The 24,050-nt window shown below is 40.6% G+C and overlaps 1 protein-coding gene across 1 annotated transcript in view; it reads right to left on the bottom strand.

Moving 5' to 3' along the window:
- Positions 1–24,050, bottom strand: part of NPAS3 (neuronal PAS domain protein 3) — a 981,309-nt gene that overhangs the window by 178,978 nt on the left and 778,281 nt on the right. The window lies entirely within an intron of this gene.

Below are 24,050 nucleotides of genomic sequence, written 5' to 3' on the forward strand. Positions count from 1 at the left end.
GTTATGAGTTTATCCAATATGACAGAGGTGGTAAGTAGAACAACAGGGTTCAGGCCCAGCTTGGTGTTGACTCTGGCGTGTCTCCCACCACCCCCTCAACACAGCCATGCTGACCGAGAGTCTTGGTTTGGGAGGAGCAGCTGGAGGACACAGCTCATCTGTTTGACCATGAGCATTAAATAATTGCATTTTAATTGTCTTTAACACTGATTTAACACCAAAAAGAAAAATTTCTGAAATATATAAAGAGGAAATGTTTACCAGAGTGAATACACATAATCACTAGTGTTTGGTAGGTGGAAATGTCCAATACTTTTCACTCCAAATTCTCTGATAGTCCACATCATCAGCACAGAATCAACACCATCAAAACAAGTCCTCTTAATATCCCATCCTTCCTTTTATAAAGTTGTGTATTTCAAAGCATCCTCCTTTCAAATAAGCTACTAACCCTACAGAAACTAGGCAGCATGGGGGTTGGGGAGTCAGGGGAGCTATTTCTTCATGGGAGGCACAGTTATAAGCAAAACACAGTTCATGATCTGGGGTCGGGTCCAGCTCCTCGGTGGAGAAGATTCTGCATTTAGGCAAGTGGGCAGAAGGCAATGCTTCACAACCAGCACCTTATGCACAGCTTATAGATTCTTGGGTGTTTCCTTCATGTGTGGCAATCATTCTCCTTAAAAAATAGATGGTAATAATGACACCATCATCTTGTTTTGTGCTTAATAATGAGACAGATGAAAACCGTAGCTACTCATGAGTGCAAAAGTGAAAAAGAAAAATGGCAAACCAAAAAGGTAAGTCATTTGTTGTAAGAACCTACAAATAAATTAAAGCTTGCCTAAGATGTATTGATTTTATGTGGCCTCTCTGTAGAATAATGTCAAGGGTTCCTGACAATCCATTACATTCAATAGGCAAAATCTCCTTATAATTTTTTTTCTGTTTCCTGAACGATATATAATCTATTTTTTCCCACAATGAAAAAGCAGGGCTTTATAAGCTTGAAAATTCTTTAAAGTAGTGAACAAAGCTGACACTACATGGAAAAGTTTCTTCCGATCACTTCTTTAACATCATTTATGGAGAAAAATATGCTATAGTTGACCCCATTAAGGGGGTGCTAAATAGATCTAAACCAAAGGACACTTTCTAAACATACCAGCTGAGTCCTGCAAGCTGGAAATGATTTTGGGTCATTTTTATTATAAAGTTAGACATGGTGTGATTGGAGAAGGCAATGGCAAGCCACTCCAGTACTCTTGCCTAGAAAATCCCATGGATGGAGGAGCCTGGTAGGCTGCAGTCCGTGGGGTTGCTAAGGGTCGGACACGACTGAGCGACTTCACTTTCACTTTTTGCTTTCACACTTTGGAGAAGGAAATGACAACCCACTCCAGTGTTCTTGCCTGGAGAATCCCAGGGATGGGGCAGCCTGGTGGGCTGCAGTCTGTGGGGTCACACAGAGTCGGACACGACTGAAGTGACTTAGCAGTAGCAGCAGCAGCAGACATGGTGTGATAGAGTGTTTCACATTTTAACTAGAGATTTCAGTACTAAAGATGAAAATATAAAAATAATTATAGATTCCTGACTAACTTTCAATGAAAAAGATTCACTTCTCAGTATCTTTAGATCATTATTGGGAACTCATTCTTTACTGCCAGTACTAAAAGTGACCCCTAAGAAAGCAGTGTATTTCACCACAACTTCAGCAATGCTTTTCTCAAGCCTATAATAAAAAGCTTATTTTTATCATGAAAAAAATAAAATGCCTCCATCTACATTGATGCTGAAGGAAAACAAATATAGATATAATGGTTCTAGTAGAAGAAGAGCAAATAGACCAATCCCTTAGTCTTTAAACCTGCAATCACTGTGTGTGCACACGATAGCGTTATCCGTGCATGTTCCTCTCCTGCCGATAGCCTGGTAGCAGGGGGGGAAATGAGGATGCTGGAAATTTCCTGACAAAGAGATTTTCATTTTGAGTGTTTAATCATGGTATCCGGTTTTGACATTGAGGAGGCTGGTGTGCCAGGCAATGACATTCCGGAATTTCACTATCGTGTGGCTCTAGGAAGAGCTGTCTGGCTGGTGAGTCTTGAAGGCCAGGCTGCCTTGGAGCATGGTCAGAATACCCATGTTTTATGGTCTCTTGGTAATGGCTACTTGATTCTCAAGATTTAACCCAGACTTCCTTAGAAACTCTCCCAGGCTAACTGTAGCTTTGGAAAGGTCCTCATATGTCACTGGTGAGTCACCTGGGCAATTCCAGGAAGCTCCAGCTCAAGTAATGAAACCCACACCTAGAGAGAAAACGGCTACTGCAAAACCTATCTGTATTTGGACAAACTTAGATATTTGAGGCAGGCAAATAACACAGATGGAAGAGTGAATCTCTAATGCGGAAACCGAGCACACGGCCCTTCATAAACTTCCAGGAAGCCCTTGTGATGGGCAGACACTGTGCGGGGCAGTGGAATCAAAAGTAAGTGGGGTCCAGTTGTGTTTCCAGTCCCTGATGCAGACACCTGAGAGCATGGCCACACTGCAGCGTGAGACAGGGCTAAAGGTGGAAAGAATCGACTCACTCTGCCTAGGGGAGAAGGGACCCTTTCAGAGAGAAGATGGGTCTTTACCGGTCAGAAGAAGGGATTCTCCAAGCTGACCACGGGGAGCTGGCGAAGGACAGTGGGAGGAAGCAACAGAGAAGCCAAGAGATGGGACCAGATGGGCATGAACATCTGAGTGTCCAGTGATAGTTCTATGCCTCATAAAGGATATTAAATCTGGGCTGTGTCTGATGTTAGGCAATGAGGCTGCTGTCACAGTTAGAAGAAGGCTGTGATTAAATGTTTAAATTGAGGCCAAGAGAGTCTGGGGAAGGGGAAACCAAGTTTAAGGTGAGACTCTGCTTCTGTCACCTCTGTGTCTGCAGCCTCTGCTCCTCCCTGGCTCCTGCCACCGGGTCTAGGAACAAACCCGAGATGTCAGCTTTTGTACATCTTGAAAAGATACCTCTCCTCCAGCTTAAAACTCCCCTGGTCTTTGGCCACCTCTCTCCTCTTCCCCTTCCCAGCTAAGCTTGTTCCAAAAGTAATCTAAGCTCCTTATCCCCACTCCCTCACCCTGTCTTCCTTCGACAACCCTCTGGAAACTGGACTCCAGATGGCCTGCTCTGAATCTGCCATAGCCACATCTCCACCAATCTATTAGCTGTCAGATCTGATGGGCAGGTCCTAGGCCTCTTCCTATCCAGCCCCGGCAGCAGTCAACATTACTAACCGCTGCACCCTTCTCCAAACACTCCCCTCTTCCCACTCTGCTTCCTTTCCTACCTCTCTGTTCACATTTGAGAAAACTGTGCAGGGCTCCTCCATTCTCCCCCAGCCCTGTAACTGTGCTCATGCGACACTTTCCTTAAACCAGTGCTTCTCAAACTGGAGTGTACATAGGAATTCCCTGGAGGGCTGGACTCAGATGACCAGGGTCCTAACCCCCAGACTTTCTGATTTCATAGGTCTGGGGATAGGGCCCAAGGATTTAGAAAAGCAAGTTCCAGGGGAGTCTGCTGCTGCTGGCCTGGGTTCCCTGTTTGAGAACCACAGTTTTAACCAGTCTTTACTATACCCGTGGCTTCAGCTGCCACACGGATGGTTCACTGCCAGGGACATTCCTGAGACCTCAGACTTGGATCACCCCTTTTCTACGTCTCCATCCCAGAGTCACCCAGGCCTCTGCAACTTAACCTGCCCCTCAATGCAGTGAGTCAAAGCCCCCTTGCTCTTTCCTCTCCACACCCCAATATCTGCTGCTCTTCTCATATTCACGTGCTCCAGAAAGACGCCTCCCCCAGCTCAGTCTCCACAAGTCACACCCTCCCAGGAATCACTGCCTTCAACATTCCCTGTTGCACACTGGCTCCTGTGCTCAGTGCCAGGCCTGGGCCCTCACAGAACTCCTAATCTCCAGGCACACTGCTTTATCCACAGCAAATTTGTTCCTTCTGCATGAATTTAAGATTAGCTGCTCCCCTCATGCACTTGGGCACTTATTATGCATACTGTCTGGGTGAGCTTGGGCTGCTCTAACACATTACCAAGGACTGGGTGGCGTATACAACAAAGCTTTGTTCCTCACAGTACTGGAGGCTAGAAGTCTAAGACTGAGGTTGCCAGCAGATTCAGTGTCTGGTGAGACCTGGTTTGCACATGGTCCCCCGCTTGCTGTATCTGCACACAGTGGAAAACGAGAGACTGTTTCTCCTGGCTCTTCCCATAAGGGGACTTCCCATCTGTGAAGGCTCCACCCTCATGTCCTAGTTTCCTCCCCAAGGCCTCACCTCCAAATAGATTACTTTGGAGATTAAGGCTTCAACATAAACATTTGGGGGTGGGGTGGCACATGCTTTGTTGACATTTTAGGAACACCATGTTTTGAGTAGCACCAGGGCTGGTGTGTCATTCACCCAGAGTTAGACATCCTGGAGTGTAAAGTCAGGTGGGCCTTAGGAAGCATCACTACGAACAAAGCTAGTGGAGGTGATGGAATTCCAGCTGAGCTGTTTCAAATCCTAAAAGATGATGCTGTTAGATTGCTGCACTCAACATGCCAGGAAATTTGGAAAACTCAGCAGCAACCACAGGACCAGAAAAGGTCAGTCTTTCATTCCAACCCCAAAGACAGGGAAATGCCAAAGAATGTTCAAACTACCACACAATTGCACTCATTTCACATGCTAGCAAGGTAACGCTCAAAATCCTTCAAGCTAGGCTTCAATAGTATGTGAACTGAGAACATCCAGATGTACAAGTTGGATTTAAAAAAGGCAGAGGAACCAGAGATCAAATTGCCAACATCTGTTGGATCATAGAAAAAGCAAGGAAATTCCAGAAAAACATCTACTTCTGCTTCATTGACTATGCTAAACCTTTTGTGTGGATCACAACAAACTGGAAAATTCAAGAAATGGGAATACCAGACCACTTTACCAGCTTCCTGAGAAACCTGTATGCAGGTCAAGAAGCAACAGTTAGAACTGGACATGGAACAACAGACTGGTTCAAAATTGGGAAAGGAGTATATCAAGGCTGTCTGTATATTGTCACTCTGCTTATTTAACTTCCATGCAGAGACATCATGCGAAATGCTAGGTTGGATGAAGCACAAACTGGAATCAAGATTGCTGGGAGAAATATCAATAACCTCAGATACATAGATGACACCACCCTTACGGCAGAAAGCAAAGAGGAACTAAAGACCCTCTTGAAGGTGAAAGAGGAGAATGAAAAAGATGGCTTAAAACTCAGCATTCAAAAATCTAAGCTCATGGCATCCAGGCTCATCATTTCATGGCAAATAGATGGGGAAACAATAGAAACAGTGACAGACTTTATTTGTTTGGGCCCCAAAGTCACTGTGGATGGTCACTGCAGCCATGAAATCAAAAGACGCTTGCTCCCTGGAAGAAAAGCTATGACAAACCTAGTGAAAGTGAAAGTCGCTCACTCATGTCTGACTCTTTGCGACCGGACCGCATGAACTGCAGCCCTCTAGGCTCCTCTGTCCATGGGGATTCTCCAGGCAAGAATACTAGAGTGTGTAGCCATTCCCTTCTCCAGGGGATCTTCTCAACCCGGGATAGAACCCAGGTCTCCCGCATTGCAGGCAGATTCTTTACTATCTGAGCCACCTAAAAAGCAGGGACATAACTTTGCTGCCAAAGGTTGATATAGTCAAAGTTATGAATTTTCAGTACTCATGTATGGATGAGAGAGTTGGACTATAAAGAAGTCTGAGTGCCAAAGAATTGATGCTTTTGAACTGGTGAGAGTCCTTTGGACTGCAAGGAGATCCAACCAGTCCATCCTAAAGGAAATCAACCCTGAATATTCATTGGAAGAACTGATGCTGAAGCTCCAGTACTTTGGCCACCTGATGGGAAGAGCTGACTCACTGGAAAAGACCCTGATGCTGGGAAAGAGTAAGGGCAGGAGGAAAATGTGGCAACAGAAGATGAGATGGTTGGATGGCATCATTGACTCAATGGACATGGTTTGAGCAAACTCTGGGAGACAGTTAAGGACAGGGAAGCCTGGCATGCTGCCATCCATGGAGTTGCAAAGAGTCAGACATGACTGAGTGACTGAACAACAAGTGCTTAGTCATGTGCCAGGCACCCTGAAATGACCAACATTTTGTTATTTTGACCTGAATCATCTCCCAGGAAGAAATAAACTGCTTCTGAAATCTTAGGTATTGTTCCATTCCCTTCTGTTTCTCTGGCAACTAAACTAGCTCTGACGGGACTATGGTATATACTTTTCTCTCTGGATGAGCGTGGTTTTGTTACTAACAAATAATTCTAGGTGTTTTTTGTTCCAGTAAGAGAGAGTTGGAAGCGGATTTTTTTGAGATAATTTTGCATTCAGACAATAAGCTAGATATTCTTTGGTAAACCTGAGCAGTAGAGACAGATTTAAGTAGATGTGGACTTTAGTTCTTAGTACAAGCTGCCCAAACACCATAGACTCAGGATCTTTCCCTACAGAAGGAGACACTTGGCTTTTCTAGGTTATCTCACTAGGGAAGTTTTCAGTCTGTTCATTTAACATATTGACAAGAATTTCAAGCTAGTATAATGAAGTACCTTTGAGCGTGAGCTGATGAAAGAAAAGGGGCTTCCCCCCGTATGACTGCATGGGAAGTTAAGAAGCAACGGAGAGAAGTGGAGTCAAAGCAGAAATCCCTGTGTATGAGGAAGTGGGCTTGGATCCTCGGTTCATGGAGAGGCCCAAACCCCAGACACTGGAAATGGGGTGAAAGGAGCCCAGTTCCAAGGGTGAAAGTCATCTCCACAGACAGAACATTCACCGAAGTGAAGCTACTGTGACGAATATTGCTATTTCTTATACATACGTTCAGGCTAACCTTTTAGCAGTTCACACTTTTGGCACAGTGACCTCTGAGCACCTTTTAATTTCATTGTCTCTAATCTAAAACTGAAACTCCAATACTTTGGCCACCTCTATGCGACGAGTTGACTCACTGGAAAAGACTCTGATGCTGGGAGGGATTGGGGGCGGGAGGAGAAGGGGATGACAGAGGATGAGATGGCTGGATGGCATCACCAGCTCGATGGACATGAGTTTGAGTGTACTCCGGGAGTTGGTGATGGACAGGGAGGCCTGGCGTGCTGTGATTCATGGGGTCGCGGAGAGTCGGACACGACTGAGCGACTGAACTGAACTGAAGGTCTTACATCGCCATTGAAACAGTTAAAGTCTACAGGTCACCAGCATCAAAACTGAGAAAGGATCAAAATACATATTTTAGGCCCCACACCAGACCTGTTGAACCACCAAGACCCCACTGTAACTCTGATGAATATTAAACTTATTAAACTTAGAGAACCACAGCGAGAAAAAAAAGGACCCACTGAAGTATGGCTTAAAGATGACATACTGGACTCCATCAATACCTAGCAGGTCACCGTTTGGTTCTTTAACCAGGCATTATCTTTGCTTGTTTCTGAGACGTATCAGTTACACAGATTCTATCTTTATTAGAGATTGTGAGACTTATATTATCAGTCTTATACTATTTTAAACCCTATTTTCATTGTGCTATCATTCTAAGAGATCGTGTCTATGCCTAGGTCTAAAATCCTAATTAGATTCATTGTTGCTAGATGGGATAGCAAAGAGGAAGATTCCGTACCCCAGTAAGACCTCTTAAGATACATCACATGCAAATGAAGGATGCAATTAATTATTTCACTGATGCTGTCCAAACTCAAATGCACCCTGTTGAACTCTCCCTTAGCTTGAGAGCACAACCATCACATACAACGGCAGCGGAGGGAAGGGTCCCTGTAATATGTGATACGATAAATATATCAATCGAAGACCAACATTAAAAGAGTTATTTGCTAATGGGCACCATGCCAGGGTTACTCAGGCAATGCTGCCTGCAGAATTCCTAAGCTGAGTTCACAAGATACAGATCGATGCACCTCCAAAGAGAGTCTATATCAATCTCCATTTCATTCATTAGCTCCCACTTCGAGCTGGTTGGCTGCTAGTTAACTCTTTAATGTGGGAGAAACTGTCAGTGTAAAGGCCACTGGGACACGTGCTCTTCCCAGCTGTACTTGACCTGTCAATATTTCTTGCAGCAGAATGTTTAAACTGGTACGGCTAATGGCAAAATGGAGACCTATGGGGTTTGGGAGGCTTTCATAGCTTTAGAATGGCTTACCATCCAATAGCAAACATTAGTAAATTCATCCCGTTGCTCTATTTCTGCCTGTGCCTTACTATCCAGGTGCAACAGAAACTGGGATAAAATTATTTTCCATCGTTCTATTCTGGAACTCAAAGGTATTTTAGACTCTGCATTATGTAAATGTGGGCTCCACAACAACGAGATACTATCACACCAAGGACTTGGCTGCAGTGGAGATCATTAGTTTGTGATTCAGCTCTAAAGAAGCTCTGAACAATGAGAAGCAAAGCAGCACTTTCTATAAAGTTAGGATTCATTTTCAATTTGTATGGGTCCAGGGACAACTTTATTGTTGCACAGTAGAAGAACCTGGATGCACAGGGGAACACTCGGTGCATGAACTATTTCAAGCCCTTCTGAAAATGTAAATAAGAGCCCTAAAACATAAAGGCATAATTACCAAAACAAAGAACAGTCTCAGACCACCAGGAATAGCTGGCTTCGCTTATTTTCTTTCTACAAATATTGAATTTACTAATTTCCCTTGCCTTACTGTTGAATAAAATCAATTTTCTCAGTAGAGCTGATCTCTGCTTTGTTGGAGGTTAGATGTGAAGTTGATATGCATCCTTAGATATACTGTTTGGGAGAAAGCCTTGAATATTTAACCCGACGTCATAGCGAGCCCTCCCTTCGCTATCCTGTGGGGTGTCTATTGATTCATTATTTGACAATCAGGATTCTCCATAGGTTAATTGACATGTTTGGAATTCATGGCAAGGAAAATCTGTGCATTATTTTAAAACTCCTGTCAAACTGTTTGTAGATACGGTTTGATAACAACACCTGTTTTTCCCTCTCTTGGCCAATACAATCCACTGAGAATCCTGGCTTAAAAAATTTCCCTGCAGAATTGTCAAACATATGTATTTGTATTTCATTACTTGGGTAATAGCTGATTTGCCAAGTTCATTTACTACTAGTTGCTTCTCAAACATCTCAGTGGGATAATTAAGGAATACTAAGAACTGAAACTATACTAAGTTAGGAGGGGGCTGGAGCCATTGCCCAAATCCCAGTCCTGATTAAACTGCTGTCCAGAATTAAATATTCAATAACTGAAATGCTCTTTTCTTCCTTTACTCTCAGCAACTTATCCAAGAAGACGGAGCTACTTCCCAAGTTGCTGCAAAAGAGAGCCCCCCTCAAATTATCTGTACCAATCAGATCAAAATCCTGCAGGCTTTCAAGTGAAAAGTATTTAAACTCAAAATTGGTAATGGTCTAAGTGGTGCCTTTTCTCAGTGGATACATACGTGGGGAGAGAAAATAAATAGTAACTCTGGGAGTGTGTCTTGGAAGGGAGTAAAGAAAGGCCAGGAGCAGTTCAAGGTTATAGCTGAGCACAGCGGCACAGATGAGAATTTGGACAGCTAATACCCTCTCCTGAGAAACTGTGAATGTGAAGAATTCTGGAGAAGAATGTTGAAGTATGATAGCATTAGAGTTTAAATGCTCTCAAAGAATCTTGCTGGCTCATTGCACAAAGAAAAGAGAGATATTTTAATCATGAGCTATCTATCATCACTTGAATTTGAATGCCTGTTGTTTGAAGTCACAAGCTACTGACTCCTATGATGTAAGTTTTCAGGTCTATTGCCAGAACAAAAAAAGGTACGAAAAGGCACAAAGGGGGAAAAAGCACAAAAAAGCCAAATGGCTATGGACCTGACAGAGAGGAGATCCTGTGCCTACAATGCTGTCTTTTAAATTTTGGACGAGGAGAAGTAAGAATAAATGAATGGCAAGTGGAGAAAATGGGAATATATGAGAGACTAGAGAGAATGTGCTTAAAAATAAGCTATTGAGTACAAGCCCCACTGCTGTCATAAGACAAACACATTCTATTCTGTAGTCTATAAGTTTTCAAGTTCATATCTGCATTATAGGAAAGAATACCCAGGGACCCAAAACAAAATTCTGTTTAAAGCATAGGCACCAAAGAGTCTAATGTGAAAGGGCAATTCCGATGATGAGCCTCAATTATTTCCCATTTCTCCAGTTTCGAAGTGTATTCCACGTAGACATATAGCTGATAGACTCAAGGAGATGCTTAATAACTCCTTGCTGCTGCTGCTGCTAAGTCACTTCAGTCGTGTCCGACTCTGTGTGACCCCATAGACGGAAGCCCACCAGGCTTCCCCATCCCTGGGATTCTCCAGGCAAGAACACTGGAGTGGGTTGCCATTTCCTTCTCCATAGAGGGCCGCATATAGTTTTCCATCCACTATACTTTGGGAGTTCATAGGGGAGGTATTATTGATTTTCCCAAAGTGAAAAAGTTACCTAACTTAGGACTGACATGATCTTGTTTTAGCCTATTTCATTACATGAGAAAATTGTAGTTTTTGACTCGCTCAATGCCCAGGAGCCCAGGCTTAAGGAGGGGGAAACAGTTCAGACTCTTCAAATAAAATAAAAGTAAGATAGAAGAGCCGAGAGCTTCTCTTGTCACATTTCTACAATTTCTGACTTTCAAGCCGCCACTTACAAGCCACTTCTTGACATAATCTTTAGGCTTAAGCATGTGGAACAGTGGACCAACCAGCTTAATAAAAAGACAAAGATGATATGCAACTAATGGACAGAGCATCGCAACTAGGTGTTAACACATCATTCATTGAACTAAATGCTCTTTCAAACTCTGCAGCAGAAACAATTAAAGTACTGACGGCAGTCTTAAGTTGCTTCAAATTGTCTGGCACAATTGATCCACAATTATCTTTGTACTCCCTGAAGCCCCCGAATGCTACCTTCTTCATTGACTTTATATTTCCTTCACAGTTCTCCAACCTGTGTTCTGGCATACTGAATATCTGACACCCTGAATATCCATTGGAGAAGGCCATTTTCATAGATCTTGGAATCCTAAATATCCTATTAAAAACCTGAGCTGTATGCCCCCTGAATGCTTATAACCGGCTCTTCATAACAAACAAGAAATCTTGCTGAACATTTAAAGAGGAGTCTCTTTAACACAAAAGAGATACGCTGTTTTTCCCTTAGTTTCATAACACAACTTGTGAGAGAAATTTGATGACATGGAATTTATGGCAAAGGAGAAAATTCTATTTCCAAAGGTTGAACTTTAAAATCACCCATGTCCTGTATGGTGTCAAGGAATCTTGTTCACTGTTTTTGCAACCTTGGGCTAAGACTCTGATGGCCCATACAAACACTTAATAAAACCTTTTTCTGAATGTCCATTTACATGGCTCTTTGGACATCTCTTGATTAAAATAAAGTGACTAAGCAGAATTGCTGTGAAAAGCCTATGAAATACAATCAGAAATACAAGCTATAAAATACAGACAGTGTTTAGTTTCCATGGTGTTGTAAAAAGGAGTTTGTTTGGGGACACAGGCAGAGATGTGTTCATTAACACTATTGTCCACAAATAAATATCTAATTTTTTTTTTTACTTTAATCCCCCCATCCCTGTTTTGTTATTGATGTCTGGCAGGAAACTGCAAAATAATGTGAGTGAAAAACCTTGAAGATGGAGAGAATCAGCTGCCTAGCATGAATGAGGATGCTGTTACTTTCAGAGGGGACATAGTATTTGATCCCAACTGCAAAGTCATTTTTAGCTGTTATGTGAAGGTCTGAACTGGGGCATAAGCAATGGACTCAAGATCACTGATATAATTTAGTCATGGGAACAAGATAGTCCATGGATTATCTTTGTTTTTATTTTATTTTATTATTTTTTTATTGGAGGCTAATTATTTTACAATATTATATTGGTTGGTTTTGCCATACATTGACATGAATCCACCCCGGGTGTACATGAGTTCCCCTTTATCTTTGTATCTAAACCGTATGTTTGATTTTTTCTCTATTATGTATTCTCTGATATAGACATGGTGAAGAATATTTTAGCTGGAACCAAAATTGCCAAGGTTCTTGGATTTTACAAAAGTAAAACCTAAACAGTGATGAGAGCATCTGTCACTATGGAATAAAAAAGAAAAACAACTTTTATTTGTGTAGTATGTGAGGAATTTTCATCAGGATCTCATGTTTGCTATCTTAGTTCAGTTTTTCCAATAATGCTGTGAAGATCTCTACATGTATCTTTTAAAAAATGTTTATTAAAATTGCTCCTTGATAAAAATGTTGTTTTATACTAAGTTCTATCCTCTATGAATAATAAATCACATAGTCTACTGAATATGTATATATATGTGACAATAATATGTCTGTATACACGCACACACGTACACATATATCATATTTTCCCTAGTTCTTTGATGCTTTGCTTGTAGCTTGAGGGAAATAATATTTTAGATGATCTAGTTTCAGGAGTAAGTACAGTACTCTACTGTTAACAAACATTTGAATATTTAATATTGGAAGCCTCACTACAATACATAAACTCTCTTCACCTTCTTACTTTTTTCCCCTTTGTACTTATAACCTTAAGTATCATATAATCAACATGCTTAATTGCATTTTCTGTTCACTGTCTATTTCCCTTCACTGGAATATAAACTCCATGAAGGTAGGGGGCTGCAGTTTGTTCACTGGCATTAACCTCAGCACTTTAAATGGTGCCTGTCACCCAGCAGCTGTTGAATAGATACTTGTTAATGAATGAATAGTATTGCTTGTCATAATGACACTGAATGCGGTTTCCATTCTATAATTCTGATTCTATCTTTCCCAATAAGTTAATGATGGCCCAATAGTCTATGTTTAATAATTACTCTAGGGAATATTGCTAAAGGTGTTAAGTATTAATTGCCTTAAACACAGTGGGAGGTAGACATCACTGGAGAATTTTTAAGTCTTATATAAGATCTTGTACAAGAAGCACTGCTTTTCATATATTCAACATTTGAGATATTTATAATACTTATGATCTGAAAAAGGCAGGCACACTTTGGGAAATGCAGTGACTACTTCTGGAATTCAATATTGTAACTGTAGACAGTCCCCTCTTCACAAGTAAATTCCATACAACTGTTATTGATACTTTCATTAAGATAAATAAGGAACTTTGATATACTTAAATGATTACAGATTCATATTCATTCTCATTCTCTTTTCCTCCCTCTCTCTCTTACACATACACAAAGGATGAAAGAGAAAGAACTGTCAGAAAGACCCTGATACAAATGTATATACATGCAAAGAGGAAAGAACTAGAAGTCCCCGACTGTAGTTTTAGTTTGCTAGTACCCTGTCAAGTGATCTTGGCTATGAATTTATCTTTGAAGATTCTGTTTTATCGTTGATTAAACATTTAAGATCCTATCACTCTCTAACAAGTCTGTAAGCCCACAGATGGAAGGTAGAAATAAGTGGAAAAAGAAAGTTTATTTGTGTAAGTGGATTCCAATAGGATATTTGATGGATCAAAAAGGTCACTGATTCCCATATTGTTTTATTATTTCCTATTCTTTATAGGCAGGACATAATTATCTTTATTTGAATTGCCTTTGGTGAACAATTATGTTGCTTATATAATTAATCAGAGGAAACCTCAAAATAGTTGATACAATCAATCTCTTTGACAACATATCTAACAGCTTATTTCATCATGCCTTTGGAATGATGCCAGCTAGCAAGCTCCAGTATCTTCAGGCAAAGTTTGTCCTAACACCTGCTTTGTTACCTAACTTGCTGGATACAGGTGGTTCACCAAAAACAGAAATAGAGAATTTCATCAAGTCACTTCTGCCTCTTTAGTCAGCCCCAACTCTCCCATAGCTTCTTCAAAGGAATTCATCCCTACTGTCACAAGTGGTCGGGGTAGCAGCTCCCCTAACTGTAAAGGAAAGACTATTCCCCACTGTATCAGAACCTTCTATATACTGGCTACTTTGAAGAGTGGTCTTACCTACGATATTTATACCTACAGCTTTCTGCTCAGAAATTAAAATAAGCTGGTGATAAGTGGGACAACATAGGTTGACTTATATTTTATATTTTTAATCAGTCAAGACCAACTAGATGATTATACTATTCCCATTTAAAAATTTAAGTAATCAAAGCAGAGCAAGTGCCAAGGTCACCATTTAGGCCCCTGCTAAGACCAAGATTACAAGACAAGAGTTCTTGGTACATTATTTATGTTTCTAGTTATATAAAAGGTCATCCCGCAACAAGACAGAGCCTATACAGTCAAATAGAAAACACACTGGATCGGAAATCAAATAATATGGATTTTACCACTAATTTAATATAGCATCACAGGTAGTTATCTCAGTTGTGACTTCATTCATTCAATATTAATTTATTAACAAACAATTAAATACTCATTCTGTACACACATACATGCATGGAATAGGCCTAAAGCAGTTTCAAGGTGATGAATGGACAAGAGAGTGTATAAAACACATGTACAAATGCTGAGGAAATTCAAAGGAATTGATCTTACGGGGCTCTGCCAGGCTGACTGGTTTTGACATCCGGTCCTTCCATTTAAGCTGACGATGACAGAATTAGCCAAATGATAAGGTTGTTTGGGGCTTCCCTGAGAGCTCAGTTGGTAAAAAATCTGCCTGCGATGTAGGAGACTCTGGTTTGATCCTTGGGTTGGGAAGATCCCTTGGAGAAGGGAAAAGCTACCCACTCCAGTATTCTGGCCTGGAGAATTCCATAGACTGTATGGTCCATGGGGGTCGCAAAGAGTCCGATACAACTGAGCGACTTTCACTTTCACTAAGGTTGTTTTGGACTTGAGAAAATACAACTTTTAACATCTTTTGGTCTATCAATTTTCCTGTATTTAAAATGATGAGTACTCTAATTAGTAAAATGAAAACTAGGTAGTTCTCCTCTAATTCTGTGGAATATTCTAAGCCAGCGATTCTCTTTACCTCTATGTCAAAGACTCTTTGAGAAGCTTATAAAAGCTAAAAAAAACCCTCACTTCCACTCATAAAAACGTAGGTGAACACAACATTTTGCACCCATTTCAGGGATTCAGAAGGCCCCCAAATCCTATTCCTGGATCTTGAATTAGAAACCTGTTCCTTAAACCAAATGCAACACAACTCCAGGAGAATGTCCTCATTTGCCACGATGACCTTGGCTCTAGCTCCACTATCCACTTATCCCATGGATATTATTGAGCATCTAAGATGTGCCACATGTTCTAGGTGATGGGACGTCTCAGAGAACGGTAAAACACACAAAGTTTCCTGACCTCAGGAGGGTGGAAGACAGACAATAAACAAAAGCAGTAACTAAATTATACAGCACGAGTGAGTGCTAAGTATTATGGAAAAGAAACTAGGTTGAGAACAGGACTGGGGTGTCAGGGAGCATGGAGGAGGTGGTTTGTAATTTTAAATAGGGTAGTCAGGGAAGCCCACTGAGCACATGACATTCAAACAGACTGGAAAGAGATAAAGGGACAGCCAGGTGGCTATCCCGGAAGAGTGTTCCATGTAGAACAAACACAAGCGCCAGGGTCCTGAGAGGGTGGAGCCGGCTGAGCATGCAGGAGGGCTGGAATGGACTGAGAGAAGGGGAAACAGCAGGAGATAAAAATCAGGGAAATAAAAAGTGTGTGGGGAGGCGACAGCCTCCTGTCACAAAGGACCTCAAAGTACTTTTGACACTTTGAGATGGGAAGTCCTTGGAGTCTGAAGGCAAGTATTGTGATCTGATTGATATTCGAACAGGACCGTGTGGCTGACGGGTGTGGGGCAAGAGGTGTACACTGACTGGGTCACTGCAGAGACCCAGCAACAGATGGCATGGCTGGGGCCACAGTGGTAGCTGGAGGAAGTGAGAAGGCATCCGAGTTTGGATGTATTTTGAAGGTGCACCCAAATGCTGGTGTATTCTATGTGGAGAATACTAATAATAAAAAGAGAAGTCGAGTATGCCTCCAGGGTTATTCTGGCCTAAGTGGCCACTCACTTCAACTGTGCTAAGTCACTTCAGTCGTGTCTGACTCTGTGTGACCCCATAGATGGCAGCCCACCAGGCTCCCCCGTCCCTGGGATTCTCCAGGCAAAAACACTGGAGTGCGTTGCCATTTCCTTCTCCAATGTGTGAAAGTGAAGTTGCTCAGTCATGTCTGACTCGTAGCGACCCCATGGACTGCAGCCTACCAGGCTCCTCCATCCATGGGATTTTCTAGGCAAGAGTACTGGAGTGGCTTGCCATTGCCTTCTCCGACTTCAACTGTAGGGGGGACAAAATGGGAGTTCGGGTGTGGTGACAATCAGAATACAAGCATTTGAAGGTTTCCTGGAAAATATTGGCTCAGATGGTAAAGAATCTTCCTGCAATGTGGGAGACCCAGGTTTGATCTTTGGGTTGGGAAGATCCACTGGATAAGGGAATAGCAACCCACTCCAGTCTTCTTGCCTAGAGAATGCCCATGGACAGAGGAGCCTGGCGGGCTACAGTCCATAGGGTTGCAAAGAGTGAGACACGACTGAGCAACTAACTAACTAAATCCATTCCACTTTGTAAGCCGATCTAAATTTCTCCACTTTTATTTATGACCAGTATTTTCAGCAGAAAATTGGACTTACTATTTTTACTTTAGATAGTTTACAGTTCAGTGGATCCACCTCTCCCCATAAAGCTTTCCTTGACTCGTCTAGCTGCCTCCGAATTCATAGCCCAATTTGGCCATGCTCTTTTGTTTATAAAATGGTTCTTTGTTATATAGGTTTTGATGTTTTATCCTTCTAATTAGAATGTCAGGTCCAAAAATGCAGCACCTACCTACAGTCTCTCTGCTGTATTTTATCAACTGTACCTAGTATGGTGCTAGGTGCCAGGCCAGTAGAATTATTAATACAGTTTTGGCTGATTAAAAAAAAATCTCTACCTCATTCTTTCTTTCAGCAACTTCCTTTCTTTTCATTTTTGCTCTCAACTCTCAAAATGGAACAGCTTGAGACATCAAAGTCTTTTCTGATTTTAAGTTTGAATAATCGGTGAAAAGATAAACTGCGTGCAACACATTTGTGTCTCAATGCCTTTCCTGAGCTGCAATCTGGGCATAAATAACTAAGGCCAACACTTGGGTGAACTCAATGGGATCTGAAATTTTGATTAATGCTACAACCACATCCATATGATTTGTGTCTTTGAGGGAGGATCAATGTTTAAAGATCTGTCAAATCTGTTCTGTAGAATTTGAGTGTTTGATCCTTTTAGTGTTTCTTTTTAATTTTCTTACATGTGAAACATCAGGTTCATTATCAATTGATTAAATTGGCAGACAGTCAAGTAAAGAACAAAATCATATATGGTTGCCTGAATTATTAAGGTACTTGCAACTTTACCATGCTGGCATAGCAGAGGGCTATTAACAATTATAGCAAATGTTTCTAGCACTTTCAATAAAATGGCCTTTTCCCCGAGAATTCATCTTTCATGTTAGCTGTAAAGAAAGCCTCCTTCTATGATACATCCCAATTCTGGACCTAATAGACTTCATTTAATCTGTTGTATCTGACTCATGTTTCTTCCTACTCTACTGGAACCCAGTGGTAATCAGGGGAGTTCTGAGGCAGAGAACACTGGTCTGAAAGATCAGGAGCCAAAACTTGGGGAGAGAGATGGGCTGAAGCACTTCACATCATTTCTGGCTCAGGCAAGGGGTTATTGGTCATTGTACCTTTTAGTCATTAGAATTTACCTGTTGTAAATTCTGACATTGGACCTTTCCAGCTCTTCATTTCTTTTCTCTCTCATTACAGGCTCAGAGCAGGAGTTTACTTCAAATTACCCTCCATTACAGACATGGCATTTGCACTGTGTCTTCTTTCTGAGGGACCTTTCCCCTCTCGGAGTTTCTTCACTTGTAAAATTTGAGCACTTCAAGGGAAGGGGACATGAGTGCTGGAGGAAAGGTGAATGCATTTACTTGTGCCTTTTTCTTCTTTCATTTGTTTCACCCCTTGGAATTTGCTTATTTTGGTTTTGAAAATAAAAGGGATATTTCTCTAGTTGGTGAGTTATTCGGGTCCTTTATTTCTGATTCTTTGACTGTTCTTTACTTTTAGATAATCTATGACTTGCTACCACATTCATCTGAAGAGAAAGATAATTAGGAAAATGCATATTAGCCACTTTCAGAACTTACTGGCTATTTATACAAGAACTTTTTATGAAGATGGGGTATGGAGATAATTAAATAAAATTAAATTCCTCTATTGTAAGATTTAAGTGGACTTATGTCTCTTATTATCATGAATAATACATTAAAAAATTTACACACAATGATTCAAGGTATGTGGACTATTATCAATCAGACAGGAAAAGAAATCCTAGACTCCAGACTCAACTAATGTGATTTTCCATAAACACTCTGATGTCCCTATATTTTAGCTGCGAAAAGTGAGTATTTTTTGACAGCATTTGGATGCTATAATATCATATTTAAATCTTCCTTTAAGCCCAAAGTTCAGTTCTATTTCCTCCATATGTCCCTAATTCAAAGCATCTTTCAAGGTCCATAAATAGATTTTTGTCCTTTTTTTATAGTTCCATATCCACTTCTACTTTATCTTTACCACCTGATGTGTTGTTTCAACTCTACCATTTGACATAATTGGAAACTTCTTAAAGGTGGCACCTTGTCTTTTTACAAAGGCCATAGGGCTTCCCTGATAGCTCAGTTGGTAAAGAATCTCTCTGTAGTGCAGGAGACCCTGGTTTGATTCCTGGGTCGGGAAAATCCTCTGGAGAAGGGATAGGCTGCCCAATCCATTGTTCTTGGGCTTCCCTTGTGGTTCAGCTGGTAAAGAATCCACCTGCATTTATTATGTTGAGGTATGTCCCTTCTATTCCCACTTTCTGGAGGGTTTTTTATCATAAATGGATGTTGAATTTTGTCGAAGGCTTTCTCTGCATCTATTGAGATAATCATATGATTTTTATTTTTCAGTTTGTTAATGTGGTGTATTACGTTGACTGATTTGCGGATATTGAAGAATCCTTGCATTCCTGGGATAAAGCCCACTTGGTCATGATGTATGATCTTCTTAATATGCTGTTGGATTCTGATTGCTAGAATTTTGTTAAGGATTTTTGCATCTATGTTCATCAGTGATATTGGCCTGTAGTTTTCTTTTTTTGTGGGGTCTTTACCAGGTTTGGGGATTAGGGTGATGGTGGCCTCATAGAATGAGTTTGGAAGTTTCCCTTCCTCAGCAATTTTCTGGAAGAGTTTGAGTAGAATAGGTGTTAGCTCTTCTCTAAATTTTTGGTAGAATTCAGCTGTGAAGCCGTCTGGACCTGGGCTTTTGTTTGCTGGGAGATTTTTGATTACAGTTTCAATTTCCGTGCTTGTGATGGGTCTGTTCAGATTTTCTATTTCTTCCTGGTTCAGTTTTGGAAAGTTGTATTTTTCTAGGAATTTGTCCATTTCTTCCAGGTTATTCATTTTATTGCCATATAATTCCTGATAGTATTCTCTAATAATCCTTTGTATTTCTGTGTTGTCAGTTGTGATCTCTCCATTTTCATTTCTAATTTTATTGATTTGGTTCTTCTCCCTTTGTTTCTTGATAATTCTGGCTAGTGGTTTGTCAATTTTATTTACCTTCTCAAAGAACCAGCTTTTGGCTTTGTTGATTTTTGCTATGGTCTCTTTTGTTTCTTTTGCATTTATCTCTGCCCTAATTTTTACAATTTCTTTCCTTCTACTGACCCTGGGGTTCTTCATTTCTTCCTTTTCTAGTTGCTTTAGATGTAGAGTTAGGTTATTTAGTTGACTTTTTTCTTGTTTCTTGAAGTGTGCCAATAAAAGCTATATATGACAAACCCACAGCAAACATTATCCTCAATGGTGAAAAACTGAAAGCATTTCCCCTCAAGTCAGGAACAAGACAAGGGTGCCCACTCTCACCACTACTATTCAACATTGTTCTGGAAGTTTTGGCTACAGCAATCAGAGCAGAAAAAGACATAAAAGGAATACAAATTGAAAAAGAAGAAGTAAAACTTTCACTGTTCGCTGATGACATGATCCTCTACACAGAAAACCCTAGAGACTCTACCAGAAAACTACTAGAGCTAATCAATGATTACAGTAACGTTGCAGGATATAAAATCAACACACAGAAATCCCTTGCATTCCTATACACTAATAATGAGAAAATAGAAAGAGAAATTAAGGAAACTATTCCATTCACTGTTGCAACGAAAAGAATTAAATACTTAGGAATATATCTACCTAAAGAAACAAAAGACTTGTACATAGAAAACTATAAAACACTACTGAAAGCAATCAAAGAGGACACTAATAGATGGAGAAATATACCATGTTCGTGGATTGGAAGAATAAATATTGTAAAAATGAGTATACTACCCAAAGTAATTTATACATTCAATGCAATCCCTATCAAGCTACCAAAGATATTTTTCACAGAACTAGAACAAATAATCTCACAATTTGTATGGAAATACAAAAAACCTCGAATAGCCAAAGCAATCTTGAGGAAGAAAAATGGAACTGGGGGAATTAACCTGCCGGACTTCAGGCTCTACTACACAGCCACAGTCATCAAGACAGTATGGTACTGGCATAAAGACAGAAATATAGATCAATGGAACAAAATAGAAAGCCCAGAGATAAATCCACGCATCTATGGACACCTCATCTTTGACAAAGGAGGCAAGAATATAAAATGGAGAAAAGACTGTCTCTTTAACAAGTGGTGCTGGGAAAACTGGTCAGCCACTTGTAAAAGAATGAAACTAGAACACTTCCTAACACCATACACCAAAATAAACTCAAAATGGATTAGAGAGCTAAATGTAAGACCAGAAACTATAAAACTCCTAGAGGAGAACGTAGGCAAAACACTCTCCGACATAAATCACAGCAGGATCCTCCATGACCCACCTCCCAGAATATTGGAAATAAAAGCAAAAATAAACAAATGGGACCTAATTAAAATCAAAAGCTTCTGCACAGCAAAGGAAACTATAAGTAAGGTGAAAAGACAGCCTTCAGAATGGGAGAAAATAATAGCAAATGAAGCAACTGATAAAGGATTAATCTCCAAATTATAAAAGCAGCTCCTGCAGCTCAATTTCAGAAAAATAAATGACCCAATCAAAAAATGGGCCAAAGAACTAAACAGACATTTCTCCAAAGAAAACATAAAGATGGCTAACAAACACATGAAAAAATGCTCAACATCCCTCATAATCAGAGAGATGCAAATCAAAACCACCATGAGATACCATTTCACACCAGTCAGAATGGCTGCTATCCAAAAGTCTACATGCAATAAATGCTGGAGAGGATGTGGAGAGAAAGGAACCCTCTTACACTGTTGGTGGGAATGCAAACTAGTACAGCCACTATGGAGAACAGTGTGGAGAGTCCTCAAAACACTGGAAATAGAACTGCCATATGATCCAGCAATCGCACTCCTGGGCATACACACCGAGGAAACCAGAATTGAAAGAGACACGTGTACTCCAATGTTCATTGCAGCACTGTTTATAATAGCCAGGACATGGAAGCAACCTAGATGTCCATCTGCAGACGAATGGATAAGAAAGCTTTGGTACATATACACAATGGAGTATTATTCAGCCATTAAAAAGAATACATTTGAATCAGTTCTAATGAGGTGGATGAAACTGGAGCCTATTATACAGAGTGAAGTAAGCCAGAAAGAAAAACACCAATACAGTATACTAACACATATATATGGAATTTAGAAAGATGCAAATGATAACCCTGTATATGAGACAGCAAAAGAGACACAGATGTATAGAACAGTCTTTGGGACTCTATGGGAGAGGGTGAGGGTGGGATGATTTGGGAGAATGGCATTGAAACACGTATGTTGTCATATGTGAAACGAATCACTAGTTCAGGGTCAATGCATGTTATAGGATGCTCGGGGCTGGCATGCGGGGATGACCCAGAGGGAGGATAAAGGGAGGAGGGAGGTGGGAGGGGGGTTCAGGAGGGGGAACTTATGTAAACCTGGGGCAAATTCATATCAATGTATGGCAAAACCAACCAATATAATATTGTAAAATAATTTGCCTCCAATAAAAAATAAATTAATTAAAAAAAAAAAAAAAGAATCCACCTGCAATACGGGAGGACCTGGGTTTGATCCCTGGGTTGAGACGATCCCCTGGAGAAGGGAAAGGCTACCCACTTCAGTATTCTGGCCTGGAGAATTCCATGGGCCATACAGTCCATGGGATCACAAAGAGTTGGACATAACTGAGCGACTTTCACTTTCATAGTCACTGGTATAGTTCTAGTTGCCATAATCACCTAAATGACTTAAGTTGTAAATAAAATTATACATATGTCTTTTGCTAATGGTAAAGCCTTCTCACATCTGACCAGATTTATTAACTTTCTAGCAGGCTAGTTGGATGATATATCACCTCTTGTTGGCTTTAGATTGCTCAGAAAAATAGGAAAAAATCACTCTGTTAACTAAGGTTGTAAGTGCCAACCATTTTCTGAGCTCACCTTTGTTAGATAGTTGACTTTCTGAGAAGAATGATTGCCTGTTTATTTATCAGTCAAGTCAAAAATAATAAATCAATAAGGCCAACCTGAGGAGGGATGAATTTGTAGCCCAAGTAAACTTAGGAAACGTCAGAGTAAAACAAACCTTTGATGGTAAAGAATTTGCCTGCAATACAGGAGACCTGGGTTCAATCCCTATGTTGGGAAGATCCCCTGGAGAAGGAAATGGCAACCCACTTCAGTATTCTTGCCTGGAGAATTCCATGGCCTGAGGAGTCTGGTGTTCTACAGTCCATGGGGTTGCAAAGAATTGGACATGACTGAGCAACCAGCACTACTACATAACTAACCAAGTTAGGTAAATAATTAAAATTAATTTTGAAAAAAGTTAGTGACAAGGACTATAAGTTTTATTCAAATTTTCTGTCTTTTCTAAAATCATTTAGAACAACAGCTGACGTTCATCTTTGCCATTTCTCTGAACTTAGCCTCTTTCTATATTCACTGCACAGACACACAGTGCATATACTTCCATCTTGTTGCTCTCCTAGAAACACGTCCTTGTTTTCAAAGAGAGCGTTTTGCTTTTTACGGGTGTGAGAAAGGAAGCGAAAGAAGGAAGGACCTCCACAGCTCCATTTTCATAATAGAAGTCTGTTGTTCTGGAATGATTTATATTTGAATAAGGAAAAATGTAAGGAACTTGGAACACAGACAAAAGTACCTTCTCATCAAAGGTTGTCTATCGTTTCATGAATCACATGTGATGGATGAGATTTATGAATTAGAATCTGTGTCAAGAGATTTACAACATACTAAATTAGTTATGACATCTCCTCGTCGGTGTGCATAAACTTTCAACAGAATATCTATATCATCACCACAGGAGCATGGCCGGCCCCGTTCTTTCATTCCACAGCAGCACACCCAGACCCTGTCACTGCGGCTGATGAATTCTTGAAGGAATGGGCCTCAGATCAATTAAAATAAACACCACAAGCTGATTTATCAAATCTTTTCTGAATGCTCTCAGAAAATGTCAAAAATCTGATCCATTGACAGAGAAAAGTCAGAGAATCGTGGCAGCCTATGGGATCACGAGACCTTTTCAAAACCATCATAAATCCCCACAGAAAACAAATGGGGCACCATGTGATAAGATTTCTTCTGACAGCTTCGCCTCAACAAGACATACGTGAGATAAATGGATACCTTCGTCTATACGCAATGGCCAGTTTACAAAGTTCCAAGTTGTCAAACTGTAAAATACACCGGTATCAAAGTCCTTCCAAATAATATACCTTTTTTGGGTATACAA

This window comes from Moschus berezovskii, chromosome 21 (genome assembly GCF_049115385.1).
Source record: "Moschus berezovskii isolate FMDL1 chromosome 21, NW_MosBer_1.0, whole genome shotgun sequence".
In the NCBI taxonomy this organism is placed as follows: domain Eukaryota; kingdom Metazoa; phylum Chordata; class Mammalia; order Artiodactyla; family Moschidae; genus Moschus; species Moschus berezovskii.